A 19998-nucleotide genomic window follows, 5' to 3' on the forward strand; every position below is an offset into this window, starting at 1 on the left:
AGTCAGAGACTTGATAAAATTTTCTTTTGTATGCTCATAAACATATATATTTCTTGAAATTATAACAATAATCAAGACTTCAGAAAGATCCATCTCGACAATTCTGAAAATAAAGATGTTGTGTTGGTATAGCACCTGGAAATTGTTCTATTTTATGTCCTTACTTTTTCAGGGTAGTGTCACTTTTTCTTCCAGGATTACAGTAATCATCTTTTACACATGGCATAAGATGCAAATTCATAGCTATTAGGCTTTATTTTATTCCAGTAACAGTGTCATTTTTCCATACAGATTATCACATAATTTAATTTATCAATAAAAATAATTGGTCTTTCTTTTAAAATGTAATATAATTGGACTGATAAAAAAATCAACTCACCAAGCAGTGCCAGGAGAAAACAGCCAGAATGAAATTTTTACTCTGCAGTGCAGTGTGCACAGATAAGAAACTTTCTGGCAGATTAAAATTGTGCATTGGACCAAGACTCGAACTCAAGATCTTTACATTTCATAGGCAAGTGCTCTACTGACTGAGCTATCCAAGCACAATTCACAACCCATTCTCAGAGCCTCACTTCCACCAGCACCTTGTCTGCTACCTTTCAAACTTCATGGAAGTCCTCCTGCGAAACTTGCAAGACTAACACTCCTGGAAAAGGTGCTGGGTTTGAGTCTTGGTCCAGTACACAGTTTCAATCTTCCAGGAAGTTTGTATCAGCACTCTATCTGGTGCAGAGTGAAAATTTCACTATGGTAACATCCCCCTGCCTGTGGCTAAATCCCATCTCTGCAGTATCCTTTCTTCCTTTCTGCCAGCGTTGCTAGTCTTCAAAGTTTTGCAGGAGACCTTCTGTGAAGTTTGGAAGGTAGGAGATGATGTACTGGGGGAAGTAAAGCTGTGAGGCTGGACCATGAGTTGTTTTGGAAGCTCAATCAGTGGAGCACTTGCTCATGAAAGGCAGAGGTCCGAAGTTCGAGTTTCGGTCCAGCCCACAGTCTTCATCTGCCAATAAGTTTCAGCAGTAAACATGTATAAAGAGTAAATAAATGTGCAGGCTTTTGGATCCAGTGGCTCCACCTACTGGGAAAAGGGTTGAAGGGAAAGGAAGAGGGATGAAGGAAAAGGACTGCGAGATTTATGAAATGGGGAGAATTTGGAAAAGTCATCCAGAACCCTGCCTCGGGAGAGACTTACCTGACAGGATGGGAATGCATAATATTGCTCTTGCGGCAATCAACACTTCTTATGCAACCCTCTTGTCATTCTTTGTTGTCATCTATATTGATCAAACTGTCTCTGTTTTCACATTAAGTGTGATTTTGCTCATTTTATCTGTACTGCCTGTATTAAGCAACATCTTGCTCCTACATATTTTCTAGTAACAATTTCTGCACACTTATATGAGTTCACTGTTATTTATGAATTTGCATGTAACACTTCATTTATGGGTTTTCACTGATTTATTTGCAAATTTGACAACACTTTTCTTTCCAAACTGTCACTTACTTTGTTTCTATCTTATTATTTTATGTTTTGTGCATTTGTTTCTCACCAAACCATACTGATTGACTGTTACTGCTATTTCCAGTATCCTTTCATTTCCCAAGGGCAGTAGATTCCATTTTTTTCCACTGATTTCCTCTTTCTGTTTGCCGTGTTTTTAAACTTTTGTCTGTTTTCATGTCTTTTCCATGACATTTCCCTTGCAATTTATTGTTGTAAATTTTTACTGTCATAATTTTTTTGTATCTTATAGCCCACCTTTCTAGCAAGAAATTCACACCCACTCTTCTGTACTTTGGCACTAATTACCTCCTCTGTACTCTTCTCTTTTCTCATGATTTTTGTACAGATTTTTCTGTATACGTTCAACTTCCTGTTTTTTTCTTTGCTTGTCTTCCTTCTTTCTCTTGTTTTTCCCCCTCTCATTTTGTTTTGCCACTCCCATCATCACTAATACTCCAAACCCTCCTTTGTTGACATGATGAATCGCAATACATATTTTATTTGGTCCTTTCAAAAATGTGCTTTCCCTCTATCAAAACTAAGGTCTCACATTCTATTACTCCTAACCCTCCTCTCTTGACATGATGACTCTCATCACATATTTTATACGGTCCTTTCAAAAATGTGCTTTTGCTCTATCAAAACTAAGGTCTCACATTCTGTTTCCTGGAATCTGCCTGTCCTTAGCAGTTACCCTAACATTGAAAGTCCTTATTTCTGGATGTTATCCAACTCCACACCACCTTCTTTTACAGTTCCAAATGCAACAATCTCTTGCAATTAACTAGCTAATCTGTGACCTATATGTCTTATTTGCCATTTTCCGCTCCACCAGACTTCTCACCTTCTACATAATTCTGTAGTTATCTGCCCTTTATGTTTCCTTGGATGGTATCACCTGCCAAGCTAAATTCAAACTGCAGCAGGTCAGAGTTCACCTCAAAAAGCTGTTCTAAGTGGTATTTTCCTTCCTGTCACTCTTCAGCTCCATAAATAACCACACTACCAACCACCACTCCTCTCTCACAAACTGAGCTTTGCCAACCTTATTAACATACCCTGGCTTTCACCACAGACTTCCAGATCATAAGAACCAGCCACAATAGTACAATATTCTCTTCTCAGTCTTTTATCTAAGGCACTCTCCCCTCCTGACTTACCTGTGCTATCCATGGATATCACTTTCAGCTCAAAACCTGTTGCTTTGGTGAAGATCCTACTTTTCTTCATGCTGGATTGCAGAAGAATGGTGTAGGTTATCTTCAATCAGAAAAAAATTCCCAACAATTAGTAATAAAATGATATTTATTAAATATGAAGAAATACTAAACTTAAATGATGCTTCTTAGATGTTTGAAATTATTACAATTCCTCTAAAATATTAAAGTCCTGTCACTGTTCCTCTGAGTGATGCCTACATAGAGTCCAGAGCTGGCCCATGATGACTATGTAGCCTAAGTATCAGAGACAATGGACTAACACTGCAGCTTGTACACTTGGCAGTAACTGGAGACTGTACAAAACTCAGTGTACTGAAGAGAACTGCCTACCTTAGCTCAGTGCTCCAGTATTTAACGAGGCATTGACCAGTCATGTGATGCCATTGGGTTGGCAGCTGCAGCCCCTGATGAACCTTGGTATAGTTTGTACTGCCAACCCATATAGCTACTGCACTATGAATGTTTTTGAGTGTTGCTTATCTATTGTGGTGCAGTATAGAGTGCTGCAATGCTCAATGTTTGACCTGTAATGGCTCGCCTGTTGACGGGTCCCACATGACTTGGCTCAGTCACATACTTGCCTCATGTCTGTTGTCTGGATTCTGGACATGCGGATAACCGAGCATGACTGGTCACTGCTGATGTCTCACCTTGCCTCTCCCCGACTCGCTGCACTCTACTGTAGAAATCCAACGCCTCTCTGTCTCTCTCTCTCTCACTCTCACTCTCTCTCTCTCTCTCTCTCTCTCTCTCTCTCTCTCACACACACACACATACACACACACACACACACACACACAATGTATTTATCTCTATCTCTCTCTCTTTTAATACAAAAGTAACGTTCCCAAGAATGGGTACGTGACACAGCTAAATTCATAAAGCACTGGGAAAGTAAAATGATATTTCAATACAATCACAGATAGAAGACGAGTCTCATTTCCAAACAGAACATATATCTTTCCTTTCATTGATAGGAAACAGTAAATAAGTGCTGTCCCTGTAATCTAGAAGACAACCATCTTCATAAAGAAATCATGCAACGAACATTAAACATTCACAGACGTAACTTGTCGTACTTTTCACTTATTGCAACAGAAACAAAATTATAGTTATTGTTGATCAGCAGTAAATTACTAACATGTTCCAGATTTAATTGACTGTGGTGATTTGTTAGTAACATGCCAGCTTTACTAAATCTTCTTTCAATAGGTGCACTTGTTGCTGGGATACATAAAATACATCTTGCAACTGCAGCCAGGCCTGGCAGATCTGTTTCATGTCTGCTCCACCACTTTAAGATGTCATCATCATCTCTGGGGTGCATTAAAATGTAGAGATCTACTTCATCTGCTGTGGATGATCTGTTGTTCCTCCATTCCTTGCAATGATCTCTCTTTCTGGGTGGTGATGACAAAATACTTTAAGGACCTGAAGTGGAAATCATCGAAATGTTCCCATAAAAACGAGGTGTTTTATGTTAATGAGATATTATACGAATTATAACATTCCCATTTCTCTATAATAGACTATCCACTAACTATGCAAAAATGATTATGTTAGTGATTACATTTTGTACCTGCATAAGTAGCACACATTTGTCGCAAATTGCTATGAATTTCCTGCTTTTCATTTACTTCAAGCATATTAAAATTATGGTAAACATACAAAGAAACATAGCAATTTTATATCTGGAAGTAATCACAATCTTCTCACAAATGAAAGTCAAGGCTAGATTTTTAATCCTTTTTACCTCCTGTTAAAAAATACATATCTGTTAGTACACATCAATTACACTAATTAATTATAAATCTATCACATATCATAATGAAACAGTGCTTTTAGCTGCAGTAATTAATCACCTGACAGTCAGTGTCATTGACACTGCAAATTTGTTGCAGTTTGTGAAACCAAAGAAGAACTAACTGGATTGTCAGTTCTTTTTCGCCTTCTAATTCATCTGTGGCCTATTTAACTGGTCTCAGAAAATGCGCAATTTTTCCTGCAAGCTCATTATCATATCCTTGTAAGCGCAGTCCTTTTCTGTCACCAAAGCAGCAACTTCGTTATACTGAGTGTGTAAGGATTTCAGCATAGTGTACAAGCTGTTCCAGCATGTGCAGACCTCTTCTTTCAATGATGATTTCAAAGACAAGCAGAGGCCACTTTTCTTAATGTACCTTACAATCCATTTTGCAGCAGTTATTGTTGATGCGATGTTTGGGGAAAGATTTAACAAGAAGTTATCTTCATCGGAAGTATGGCTAAGTGCTGTGTTCATACAAAGAGCAGCACAAGGAATCTTTTTGTGATTTTCCAAAGCCTTTATTACATTGCCACCCTAGTCGGAGACAAAAACAAAACTGTGCAACATGTCCAGCGAAATGTCCCCAATCAGCCATCCTCTACATCTCTACATCTACATCCATACTCCGCAAGCCACCTGACGGTGTGTGGCGGAGGGTACTTCGAGTACCTCTATTTGTTCTCCCTTCTATTCCTGTCTCGTATTGTTCGTGGAAAGAAAGATTGTCGGTATGCCTCTGTGTGGGCTCTAATCTCTCTGATTTTATCCTCATGGTCTCTTTGCGAGATATACGTAGGAGGGTGCAGTATAGTGCTTGACTCCTCGGTGAATGTATGTTCTCGAAACTTCAACAAAGGCCCATACCGAGCTACTGACTGTCTCTCCTGCAAAGTCTTTCACGTAGTTTACCTATCATATCCATAATGCTTTCACGATTACTAAATGATACTGTAATGAAGCGCGCTGCTCTCTGTTGGATCTTCTCTATCTCTTCTATCAACCCTATCTGGTACGGATCCCACAATATTCAAGCAGTGGGTGAACAAGTGTACTGTAACCTACTTCCTTTGTTTTCGGATTGCATTTCCTTAGGATTCTTCCAATGAATCTCAGTCTGGCATCTGCTTTACCTGTGATCAACTGTATATGATCATTCCATTTTAAATCACTCCTAATGCCTTCTCCCAGATAATTTATGGAATTATCTGTTTCCAGTTGCTGACCTGCTATATTGTAGCTAAATGATAAAGGATCTTTCTTTCTATGTATTCACAGCACATTACACTTGTCTACATTGAGATTCAATTGCCATTCCCTGCACCATGCGTCAATTCGTTGCAGATCCTCCTCCATTTCAGTACAATTTTCCATTGTTACAACCTCTCAATATACCACAGCATCATCTGCAAAAAGCCTCAGTGAACTTCCAATGTTATCCACAAGGTCATTTATGTATATTGTGAATAGCAACGGTCCTACGACACTCCCCTGCGGCACACCTGAAATCACTCTTACTTCAGAAGACTTCTCGCCATTGAGAATGACATGCTGCGTTCTGTTATATAGGACCTCTTCAATACAATCACACAATTGGTCTGATAGTTCATATGCTCTTACTTTGTTCATTAAATGACTTTGGGGAACTGTATTGAATGCCTTGTGGAACTCAAGAAACAAGGCATCTACCTGGGAACCCGTGTCTATGGCCATCTGAGTCTCGTGGACGAATAACGCGAGCTGGGTTTCACACTATCATCTTTTTCGAAATCCTTGCTGATTCCTACATAGTAAATTTCTAGTCTCCAGAAAAGTCATTATAGTGAAACATAATACGTGTTCCAAAATTCTACAACTGATTGGCGTTAGAAATATAGGTCTATAATTCTGCACATCTGTTCGACATCCCTTCTTGAAAATGGGGATGACCTTTGCCGTTTTCCAATCCTTTGGAACACTACACTCTTCTAGAGACCTACGGTACACCGTTGCAAGAAGGGGGGCAAGTTACATCGCGTACTCTGTGTAAAATCGAACTGGTATCCCATCAGGTGCAGCGGCCTTCCCTCTTTTGAGCGATTTTAATTGTTTCTCTATCCCTCTGTCATCTATTTCAATATCTACCATTTTGTCATCTGTGTGACAATCAAGAGAGGGAACTACAGTGCAGTCTTCCTCTGTGAAACAGCTTTGGAAAAAGACATTTAGTATTTCGGCATTAGTCTGTCATCCTCTGTTTCAGTACCATTTTGGTCACAGAGTGTCTGGACATTTTGTTTTGATCCACCTACCGCATTGACATAGACCAAAATTTCTTAGGATTTTCTGCCAAGTCAGTACATAGAACTTTACTTCGAATTCATTGAATGCCTCTCGCATAGCCCTCCTCACACTACATTTCGCTTTGTGTAATTTTTGTTTGTCTGCAAGGCTTTGGCTATTTTTATTTTTGCTGTGAAGTTCCTTTTGCTTCCGCAGTAGTTTTCTATCTCGGTTGTTGTACCACGATAGCTTTTCCATCTCTTACGATCTTGCTTGGCACATGCTCATCTAATGCGTATTGTAAAATGATTTTGAACACTGTCCACTGATCCTCAACACTATCTGTACTTGAGACAAAACTTTTGTGTTGAGCCATCAAGTACTCTGAAATCTGCTTTTTGTCACTTTTCCTTTTTTAATATTTCTATTTACGGCTGGAATAATCGATGCAGTAACCTCTTTATGATCGCTTATTCCCTGTTCTGCGTTAACTGTTTCAAATAGTTCGGGTCTGTTTGTCACCAGAAGGTCTAATATGTTATCGCCACGAGTCGGTACTCTGTTTAACTGCTCAAGGTAGTTTTTAGATAGCGCACTTTAAAAAATTTCGCTGGATTCTTTGTCCCTGCCACCCATTATAAATGTTTGAGTTTCCCAGTCTATATCTGGCAAATTAAAATCTCCACCCAGAACTATAACATGGTCGGGAAATCTACTCGAAATACTTTCCAAATTTTCCTTCAGGTGCTCTGCCACAACAGCTGCTGAGTCAGGGGGCCTATAGGGACATCCAGTTACCTTGTTTGAGCCTGCTTTAACCATGACTTTCACCCAAATGATTTCACATGTCGGATCTCCGTCAATTTCCTTCGATACTATTTTACTTTTTATCGCTATAAACACGCCTCCCCCTTCACTGTCCAGCCTGTCTCTGCGGTATGCATTCCAATGTGAGTTTAGGATTTCATTACTGTTTACGTCTGGTTTCAGCCAACTTTCTGTCCCTAGCACTATATGGGCGTTGTGACCGTTTATTAATGAGAGCAGTTCTGGGACCTTTCTATAGACTCTCCTGCAGTTTACTATTAGCACATTAATATTGTTATTCCCTGTTGCATTTTGCCTACTACTACCTTGTCGCATCTCAGGAGGCATCTTGTCGGCCTAGGGAGGGAATTCTCTAACCTAAAAAACCCACGTGTGCACTCCACACGTACTCCGCTACCCTTATAGCTGCTTCCTGCCTGTAGTGCATGCTTGACCTATTCAGGGGGACCCTACATTTCTCCACCCAATAGTGGAGGTCGAGAAATTTGATCTCCGCAGAATCATCTGAGCCTCTGGTTTAAGCCTTCCACTCGGCTCCAAACCAGAGGACCATGATCGGTTCTGGGAATGATACCACAAATAGTTAGCTCAGATTCCACCCCACGAGCGAGGCTTTCTGCCTTCACCAACCCCACCAACTGCCTGTATGAACTGACGATGACCTCTGAACCCAGACGGCTGGAGTTATTGGTGCCGACATGAGCAACAATTTGCAGTTGGGTGCACCCAGTGCTCTCTATCGCTGCCGGCAGGCCCTCCTCCACATCTCGGATGAGACCCCTCAGCAAACAGACAGAGTGAACACTGGCCATCTTCCCCGACCTTTCCATTATCTCCCTAAGGGGCTCCATCACCCGCCTAACGTTGGAGTTCCCAATCACTAATAAACCGCTCCCCCTGTGTGCCTGCTCGGACCTTTCTGAAGGAGCGGCCACATGTCCACTCACAGACAGAGTGGGCGATGCCACACGGCCAGCCTCCACATTGACCTTGAGCCTTGTGCGCCACTGAACCCGCCACTCCCCTTGGGGAGAGGGTGGCCCAACTGCGCCCAGTACCTGCAAAGATGTCTCGACAGCAGGGACCGTGGGCAAAGCATGTAATGCCTGGGGTGTACCATGTGATGCACCAGACTCCCCACTGCCACTACACTCTGAGGCAGCAGCCTGAAGACGGCTGACCACGGCCATCAACACGTTCAGCTGTTCACAGTGGCCAGCTCCTCCTGCGTACGTACACAGCAGTCACACATCCTATCCATCCTAAGAAGTCAATTTACTGTAGAGAGTTAATCAACTTTTAACTAGACTGCTAATTCACTAAAGGTGGCTGATAGCTGACTAAACTGTGGTTACTAGACACTTCTTGTTGAAAACAATGAAAACAAATGCTAGCACTACTGGCTCTACAGCTGACTAAAGGGACTCTCTCTGACTGTATTCAAAACAAACACAAAATCTATGGAACACTATTACTAGTACTTGAAAATTAAAGCTTCCTAAAAGCAAAACCACATGTAAGAAGAAGTGACAAGTAAGAAAAATACAGTTAATACTTAAATTAATGTAGCTCACTGCACAGCAGATGTGAAGCAGACGGCAGTTATGACGACACTCTTCAGTTTCTTTCATAATATTTACTCCTGTCTTCTTAACGTCCAGGAATTTTGTTGTAAATAAAACTTTGTTCACAAGAGACCAATCTGTGTTAATGTAATGTGTTGTAAGCATCAAATAGTGCACCTGATTATGCGAATCAGTCCACTGTCGCAGAACATGTTTTATTAACAATTTCTGCAATAACAGAAGGCATTATGCTGTTTTGTATTGCAACAGCTTGTTCTTTGACATGTCTGCTTATAGTAGAGGGATGTGGCATGACATCTGCCATGTTAACTCCTCCGTAATGCACACCTAGATGTATTAATTTTTGGTGTAGTTCTCTGAAACCTTCACTGGAAACAGCATTGAAAGATCTCATATCTTCAGCACACATTGCAACACACTTTGCTGTAATACTATTTTTTATTACTGCCAATATCCCTGAAGGAGCTGCATCTTTGTGAGGTTTCTTTCAACTGTTTTTCTTTAAATGAGTGGTTCCTGACTGGAAACACAAAATGTGGAGCAGTTTATGCATGATACGTACCCAGTAGATGCACTGTTTTCATCTACAACCAACAGAAATGTACTCCATACTTGGCTTTTTAGACCTTCCCGTTTCTTCAGTGTGTAAACATTGGTTTCAATCTTATGTCTTACTGCACTGGCTTCCTCGCACTGCATGATTACAAAGAGAGACACGCCAGAAGTGAGAAGCCCATACTGGCTGCAGTCTCACACGGATAATGACACGTGTAATGTTTTTGAAGTTACGTGCTACGCTTGGTCACTAGAACTAGTGCGGGCAGCCTATCCAGTTAGGGTGTGCTCACCCCATCTCGTATTTTGTGCTCGCTTACTCGGTCATGCAGGACTCTAGTGCGGTACTCTGTGGAATGGTGAGTACTGTCACCACACTTCACACATAGTCCATAATAATCATACACACACTGGAAATATCACTTTGCAACCCAGTGCCAAAATCTTTCCAACAGCAAACACTGAACTCCAGGCCCTTTGTTTCTTAAAAACTGATGACTCCGTTATTATCCTCCCAGCAGACAAGGGCTCTACTACTGTGGTATTTGATAGATAAGAGTATGTAAGGGTGGCTCTACACCAGCCGTCTGATACCTCTATGTACAGCATCTACCATCAAGATCCCATCCCTGTGATAGAAACTGATCTGCAGTCCCTCCTTAAAACCTCAGGCCTCTCACAAGGACTTACACCCCAATTCATAGAACTTCTCACCCTACCCAAACCATGCACTTCCACCATTTACCTTCTTCCTGCCACAGGCACCGTGAGCAGTAAATTAATGGGGGGGGGGGGGGGGGGGGCTCAGTAGGCAGGGTAAAGATCACAAGGGGATCCCCTTGAAAGAAGTTAACAAAAATTAGGACCTGAAACCACTTTTGGAAGCATTCTAGATGCTTCAACAATATATTTCAGTGGCACTTAAAACTCCTAAAGTGAGCCAATTTAAGCCTAGATCATAACTTATTTTACCATTACAAACTATCAAAAAGTTAGACAATATTAACATTTAACTTTATCAACAGTGTGTGTATGATTATTATGGATTATGTCATAACCAATTAAGGAAACTATTTCAAATTGAATAGTTTCTCAAAGCAAATTGTGCTTGAATTTTATTGGAAACTGGTTAGATATCTACATTGTCTCAACGGGTCTTTATTCCAATTCCATTAGTCCATCTCCTTCTTCCCCCTCTATGTACATCTACTTCTTCACCCTCTTTGTACATCTCCTCATCCCTCCTCCCTGCCCATCTCCTTCTCCTCCCTCTTTCCGTCCACCTCCTCCACTACCACTATCTATCTCACACTGCCCCTATCCCTATCCACCTGCTCCTTCCCACTCTCTCTGTCCATCTCCACCTCCTCTCTCTCTGTCCATAGTTGCCTCCCCTATCTCTCTCTCTGTCCATGTCCTCTTCCCTTTCTCTGTTTATTTCCTCCTCCCCATCCTTCTGCCCATTTTCTCCTCTGTCCTCTATCAGTCCATCTCCACTGCTGACCACTCCCTATCCATCGCCTCCACTTTCTTTCCTCTGTCCATGTGCTCCTCTCCATCTCTCTGTCCATCTCCTTCTTTTCCCTTTCCATTTCCCCTTGTCCTCACTGTGTCCATCTCCTCCTCCCTCATATTTGTGTCCATGTCCTCTTTACCCCTCTCAGTCTGTCCATCTCTCTGCCTTCTCACCTTCACTCCAATAGGAAGTTGCTGGTTCTTACCCCCACCCCCCCCCCCCCCCCCCAAGTATTTGTTTCCAGATAGTAACAGGTGTACCACATTTGGTAGAAACTGATCCAAGGGTTTAGGAGTAGCTTTTAGCCACAGCTTTGCCAAAATATGCATGTGTCACATATATTTTGTATTTATTTAACATATTTCACACTTTTTCTACACATATTTCACCTATATCTATAGCAAATTTCATGATGCAGTTTTAATTTCATGCAGCTCAATCTCTGTGATGATATATTTCCTGAAAAATGTGTTACACAATGATATAATTTTGCAGATACATTCATTGGTATATTTGGATACTATGTGCAAAATGTACTACGAATAGAGATTGTAGTAAAGATGTAATAAATTAAAAGTCACACATATTGCAGCAGTTTTTCATGCATCTCAGTGTTTATTAGGTCATATCTCCTGAACTATTCTAATATAATTTTGTAGATACATTCAGTGACATATGTGGGTACTGTATGTAAAATTTGTTAGGAACAGAGTTATTAGCAAAGAAGAAATAAATGTAACTGTCTTGCATGATGTGACAATTTACAAATATCTTAGGGTTTATGACATCATTTCTCCTGAACTATGAGTTATACAATTATATAATTTATCAAGCTTAGTCAGTAGTATATGTGAATACTGTCTGCAAAACATGTTTATTTATTTATTTATCTTACAGCTCAAAACATGTATTTAACATCCATGGGCAATGTTATAATAATTACATTTAGATTATTGATACACAATATAAATAGATTACATGCTATTAAGTAAAATATCATTTAAGTATATTTAACATAGCATTCCTGAGGTCAAATCATGTCAGCACCATACTGTATGGGCACTTCAATATAAGTCATTTTTTTAACTCATTTTTAAAAATTCTACCAGAAAGCTGTTTCAGGTTGTTTAGCAGAAAATTATAAAATATTGCTCCCTTAATGAATGGGGTATTTATTGTTAGATTCAATCATCTGCTCACCATATGAAAGTCTGATTTTTGTCTTGTATTGTAATCATGGATTTCCATATTCCTGTTTGTCACTTTTTTGTCTTTTTTCACTAATAATATTGATTGAAACATGTATACTGCATAGATAGTCATAATATTAAACTTAATAAACAGGTTTTTACATGAAGTTCTGGGTCTTACCTTTGCCATAGTTCTTATTACTCTTTTCTGCAATACAAATACCCTTTTTATATTGTATTGGCTACACTCACCCCACAATACAATTCCATAAGATAGATGGGGATACACCAACCCAAAATACGCAATTTTTATTGCTTCGATATCTAAATATTGAACTAATCTCCTTAGTAAATACAGACTAGATGTTATTTTACCACAGACATGATCTAATTGCTGATTCCACAAAAGTCTGTTATCTATATATATCCCCAGAAATTTACATTCTGAACAGGTATTTTCCTGAATGTCCTCATTTACAACAGTATTTTTATTTGAACTACTTGTCTTAAAATAAATTAAATTAATTTTGTTAATATTGAACCTCAGGTTTTCTTTTTCAAAATGTGTTTGGGATTTTTCAACAAAATTCTGTACCATTGAATTTAGGTCATCATTACTACGTGACCAGCAAACCCCAGATGTGTCATCAGCGTACATAGTAATACGATGACTGTTGTCTAATACTTTTGGGAAATCATTCATGTAGCAAATAAACAAGAAGGGGCCCAAGATAGAGCCTTGTGGCACACCAAAATTTATATTTCTTATCTTTGAACTTCTTTTTTCGATTACCTCTCCATTATCATACACAACTTCTGTGCATTGTTGTCTATGTTTAAGGTAAGATTCTATTAAAAGCAACAGTTTCCCACTGACACCATTATAAGCAAGTTTACTTAAAAGAGTGCCATGATGGACTCTGTCAAACGCTTTGGAAAGATCTAAAAACAATCCTGCCATTTCGTAACCCTCATTTGTTTTCTCCATCAGACAGTGTAAAAACTGTACTGCTGCAGATATGGTGCTCCAACCACTTCTAAAGCCGTGTTGGAAATCTCCTATTAAGTTATTCATATTATAGTGCTCAATTAAGATTTCTAGCATTATTTTTTCAATTAATTTACCAAACACTGAGGTTAAGGCAACTGGTCTGTAGTTCTGTGGTTGTTTTCTTTCCCCTTTTTTATATAAAGGTTTAACTATAGCAAATTTCAGTTTCTTCGGAAACACACCTTCTTCATGTACACAATTTATTGGATGGACTAATGGTCTGGCTAACTCACCCTTGCATTTTTTCAGTAGAAAAGGAGAAAATTCATCCCATCCAGCTGATCTTTTATTTTTTAGGCTGTCAATTAGCTGTGTTACGTCCTGTTACTGTAGGTAGCTTACAAGAGTCCCATTCCTTTTCATTATCATATTTAAACTGCCTCTCCTGTTTCATGCAAGTATCATTTTCAATAGCATCTATAAAGTAATAATTAAATATATTGCTAACTATATAAGGATCTGAAATATTATCATTATGTATACTTAACTCTATATTATTAATTTTAGTTTTTGAATCAGTGTTCCTCATATCATTAACTACTGCCCAGCACAACTTTGAGACACAGTCAGAATTTCGGATCTGTTTACTAATATGTTCTGCTTTCCTTCTCCTTACTTCCTTGCGATACTCATATTTATATTTTTTATAATCCTCTTTATATGAATCAAGAATGGTTTCTCTGTGTAGCTTATACATATACTCCATTCCTTTTTTGAGTCTTTTCATTTTTTCATCCAGTTTTATACATTTGACTACTGGAGGTTTATTTTTTTTTACATTGATCTTCTTTGATGGGATAGTAATATCAATATGTCTAGTTAAAATTTTTACAAATACTTCCCATTTGCTGTCAACCCCACATTCTCTATAAACTGATTCCCAAGATTCTTGACCCAAAGTTTTCTTTAGCAAGGTGATGTTGTATTCAGAAAATAATCGTCTATTCTCATATTTTTTGTTTTGTTTAAGTTTAATAAGACAACCAATCACTAATAATTGTCCTAGATGATCAGATATGTGCCCGTTTACAGTCTGTGCCGACACAACATTTTCATAATTGGTCATTACATGATCTATGGAACTGCTGCTTGACTCAGTTATTCTAGTGGGCACATGACCAAGTAGATCTTTAATATCATAGGATCGTATGCAGTCTTGTAAACCTTTGCATTCCTGGCTGTCGTTTAGTGTGTTTATATTAAAGTCTCCTAACATTATAATATTTACTGTATTGCCACCCTTGCTTAGCTTCCCCAATACACTATCCAGTGCTTCCAGGAAAACATCGAGATTACCAGAAGGGGCTTGATATATACCTACCACAATAAGTGAGACAGATACAATCATTAACTTAATTATCACTGCTTCAAATACAATTAGTAGTAAAGAAATAATAAATCAAAAAAACACATCTCATGCAACAGGTTTGATGTATGAACAGCAAAAATGTAGTAGTGATAAAATTTTCTAATTTTATCATTTTGTCAAGCATATCAGCAAGAAAAAGTTTCATAGAGGCATTAAATTATGTGTACAGTTTGTTCCAAGTCACTAAGTGCTCTCATTCTGCAATACTGGATGGATGAAGTCTGCAAATTTGCACACAATGAGCTACACTACTTTTTCACACCCACAGTCTTCCCTTTCACAGGTAGGTAGTTCTTACCCCACAGTGATTCCTTCCAGACAGTAACTGATATGCATACGGTACCATGTTAGGTTGAAATCAGTCCAATGGTTATGAAGTGGTGTGGAACATGCATAAATAGATATGTACATTTCAATAACATTTATTTTTACAGTTTAATTTAGTTTATTCTTCTTCATCATCATCCTTTCTTCTTAGGCTAAAGCCTGTTACCTTCTGTACCTAAGGTTCTCAATTGTAATCTACCCCCTCCTTCCTAGTTGCAGCTATTGTCCACAATAAGCGAAGCCTTTTATGAAAAATTTGAGAGGAGCGAAGATTAAAATAAACTTTCTAGTTTACTTACCTTTTCGTGTAGAGTTGGTCCAGTTCTTCTTGTATAGGGGTCTGATTCTTGAAGCTGAAATTCTCACATTTTAGGTCCACATGGTTGAATTTATCTAAATAAATTTGAAGATTGTTGCTGCAGAATTTCTGTTGTTATGTTAATATACATTTTAGTATATCATAAAGTCTTTTGAATTTTCACATTAACAGAACCAAACTTAAATTGTTTGTCCAAAATACAAAAATACATCCAATCACATCAGAGGCATGCTTCCTACTACTTCACTCTGCGGTAATAATCTTATTCCATAGAGTGTACAATTTCTCTTGACAAATGAATTTTTATTAATTTTGATTATTATTTCATAAATGAATCCAGAAATAAACCAGTGAACAGCACTAGATTGCATAATAAATAATAGGAATTTTAAGTGTACCAAATAATTTGTAATCTCAAATGTTTCTAAAAAAATAATTTTAACTGTACATTCAGAGCTAGTACTTATCAGTTGTAACATTGAAAATAAAGTAATTCCTTTTCATAAATTTTAGCTTGAAACATAACATATTGTGTATAAAATTATATGAGTTTTCAGAAAAGCACCTGAGATAATATTGACCTGTCCAAAATTTGACAAATAATACTGGTATTGACAACTACTGTTAAGGAAAAGTAATGCTAGAGGAGGATGTCCTGTTGCACAGTCCATCCTTTCCTTGGACAGCTGATATTTCTTTTACCAGCTGGTGATTTATTTCTTACAATTTTTGTAATCTGCCATTCATCCATCCTGTCTACGTGTTTGTTCACTCTTTCTTATTTTTCGAACATTAAAAATATTTTTAAAGACAAAAACAGAAAAAACAAGGGATAAAAATGTAAGTATTTAAAAAGTCAGAAATGGTAAGTGAAGCAAGCAAGGTGGCGCAGTGGTTAGCACAATGGATTTGCATTTGCGAGGACGACACTTCAATCCTGCATCCAGCCATCCTGATTTAGGTTTTCCGTCATTTCCCTAAATTGCTTCAGGCAAATGCTGGTATGGTTCCTTTGAAAGGGCACAGCCAACTTCCTTCCCTGTCCTTCCCTAATCCAATTAAACTGATTGGTCTCTTCCCCCAAACAAACCAACCCAACCCATGATAAGTGAAATATGGTGTCAAGAGTATAAGGCACAATAATTATAGAAAGTTCAATCTAAAGTGATCAAAATAGATTTCTCATGTTGTCAAGATTGGATATAAATATACTAGCAACATTTCTAAAATATACTTGGTTCAACAACATCTGGGGCACACTGCAAACTGCTATGTGAATGAGCTCTTCTATGGCATTATTGAATGCAGATAGTTCTTCAGTCATCAAGAGGAATCTGCTTCACTGCTTGAATCTGGGCACACAAGCTCAAGTCTTACTAATGCTTGAATATTAGCAAATAACTATTGAATTTCTTTTTTCGTAGTGACCAAAACATCTTCCATGTCTTTCAGGCATTTTATGTTGTATCATAGATGAAAGAGTTGAAGTTCTGTTTTCAGAGATTTTACACTGATATCCGCACACAGAGCTAGCACATCATGCTCTTTTTCCTCCATCAACACTTTTTCCAAGAAAACCTGTTTCTTCATGCCAGGTTGATCAAGTATTCAATATTTAAACTCTCACTCAGCTGTATTAATGATCTGATGGGTAAATTGCTAGTTTATTACAAACTTCTTGCAGGGAAGATTCAATGAAAAACAATATACACTGAAGCAGCAAAGAAATTGGTATAGGCATGCATATTCAAATACAGTAATATGTAAACAGGCAGAATGCAGCACTGTGGTCAGTAGTGCCTACATAAGACAACAAGTGTCTGACACAGTTGTTAGATCATTTGCTACTGCCACAATGGCAGGTTATCAAGATTTAAGTGACTTTGAATGTGGTGTTATAGTCTGTGCACTAGCAATGGGTATCAGCTATACACTTCCATTCACATTAAACCTACCAACAAACAACAGTACTTACATTTTGACAGTTGCTATCCTTTCCATGTCAAATGTTTCCTCCCATACAGTCTTGGCATTTGAGACAAGAGTATTCATTCAGATGCAGACTCTTTACAACAGTACACCACCAGCCTAACCTCAGCCTTCACTGCATGTAATTACCTCACCACCTAGCTCAAAAGCAGATTTTTTAGGCCCTCATATCTAATATTGGTATTGCTGATCCCTCCAAAATATAGCTTAAAGAGTATACCTCTTGTTACTCTGAATATTGTAGTCTTGAAAGTTTTAATCAGCTACTTTGACAAAGCTATGACTTCCTAAAATCTTTCCCTGAAGTGAGGTCCATTTTGCCTGACCTTTTCCCCACCACACCTAGAATAACTTTGCAGCATTGCTCCAATTTCCACAAAGTCCTTGTCATACACTATGCTCCTTTTGCACTGATTTTAGTGCCCAGCAGTTCCTACCCCTGTGGCCATCCCCACTGTAAGACTTGCACTGTTCTGCCTTCAGCTATTCCAGCTCTGTAGCTGACAAAACATACACTATCAAAGGAAGAGCCATTTGTGAAACAACACGCCACGTACCAGGTGATATGTAAACACTGTTCAGACTTTTACATTGGTATGATTACCATCAAGTTATCAGTTAGGATGAATGAACATGGGCAGAGGGCATATACTGGCAACACACATGTTACAAAGCATGCTCTTCGACATGACAGTCGTGACCTCGGTGCATGTTTCACCAGACGTGCCATCTGGATTCTTCCCCCAGGAACCAGTTTCTGAGAATACTGCAGGTGGGAACTGGCATTACAATATGTCCTTGGTTCTCGCTACCCTCTTGGCCTTAATTTATGTTAATTTCTTCAGTCTCAGCATTTCTTCTCAGTAACTATCCCTTTCTTCACATCCTTTTAGTTTCCTATATTGTTTGTTTCCTGACCTGATTATTTTCTTCCTACCCTCCACCTCCACTACATAAAGTGAACTTAGCTTTCTGTTGTTATTAACTCTTGTACAGTGTTTTGCAGTGATCTGTGTCTTGATTATTACCCCATCTTCCTCCTTTAAGCTCTCAGGTTTTCAAACCTCATCTAGTGCAGTCCCCAACAATCAGTATTTCCTTCTCATTTCATGTGGGATAACTCTCCTATGACCCATGGATCTAGACAACTTTTCCAAACTCTCCCCATTTCCTAAACCTCACCAGTTCATTTCTCTTATCCCTCTTCCATCCTCTTCAAATCTTCTGCCCAAAGAAGGAGCCACTGGCTCCAAAAGCTTGCACTTTATTTGACCTTTATATATATGTTTTCTCCTGTCACTGCTTGGTGAGTAGATTTCTTATCTATTCAGTTATATTATATTTACATAATTTAATTTACTATAGTCTGATCATCAGATAGCTAACGTGCCTGAAAACTGAGTGCCATAAGTATCATAAGTGTTAATCCAGAATCAGAGGATGATTTAAGGAAAGGAGCCAAAGTATCAAGCTCAACATGCCATGTTACATGCTACAACCACTACAGCAGGAGTTGTCGCAGTTCACACAGGTTTCTTTTATTGACTCTCTCTCTCTCTCTCTCTCTCTCTCTCTCTCTCTCTCTCTCACACACACACACACACACACACTCACACACATACACACACATGGAAGAGTTTTGCCTGTTGGGATAACTTCACGGTCTTCCCATTTTGCTCCTCTTTCTGTCTCATTTTCCTTGGTTCCCTCATCCCCCCTCTCTCTGGTTACACCATCTCAGCCAACCACTCCACAGTTGTGTCATTGTATTAGGATAAAGTGTAACCCTCACCCTCCCACTTTGTGGGTATGGCAGGGGAGGGAGACGAGAGGTCAGGAGAGAGGCTTAACTCCATGGTTATGTGCCTATCTATTGCACAATGATTTCTTTATATGTTGAATGCTTGTGTTTTCTGATATGATTTTACTATTCGAGGTGGAATTTTGCAGTGTCTTTATAAGTAAAAATATCTGCTGATAATTTCATTATTAACTGTAGTAACAAGTTGTCATTTAATATAGCAACTATCAACAGAGCTAAGATGTGTCTGAAAATGCTGTGCACTGCAACTCGTGATGTCCAAGTAATCATTTCCATACTACCTTGAACAGCAGACACAAGTTCAAAGCACAAACTGTCAAATCATGCGGCTGCCTTATTAAATACTTATGTGAAATCACTGTTAACTTTAAATGTGAAAATTTTAAGTTTAGTTTGAAAATACAAATACTACAACCAACCACATTTATACAATACAATGCATCCTTTGGACATGCATGCATCATAATCAGAATAACGCAAGCATGCAATATCATATTGAGCTTCCGATACCAGGCAAGTGACTTTCAAGCACTACGTATGACCTGTGTGGGAACGTACATAATGAATGTATGAGCACAGGTAATAGAAACATGGTTGATGACATATGGAAGTTTGGGTCTGGCCATGAGTCGTGCATGGATAGGCAAATGGCA

General features: G+C 38.7%; 1 protein-coding gene across 1 annotated transcript in view; it reads left to right on the plus strand.

Annotated features, from left to right (window-relative positions):
* Positions 1 to 19998, plus strand: part of LOC126203288 (serine/threonine-protein kinase BRSK2) — a 195958-nt gene that overhangs the window by 23063 nt on the left and 152897 nt on the right. The gene's annotated exons all lie outside the window — the stretch shown is intronic.

This window comes from Schistocerca nitens, chromosome 9 (assembly GCF_023898315.1).
Source record: "Schistocerca nitens isolate TAMUIC-IGC-003100 chromosome 9, iqSchNite1.1, whole genome shotgun sequence".
Classification (NCBI taxonomy): Eukaryota; Metazoa; Arthropoda; class Insecta; order Orthoptera; family Acrididae; genus Schistocerca; species Schistocerca nitens.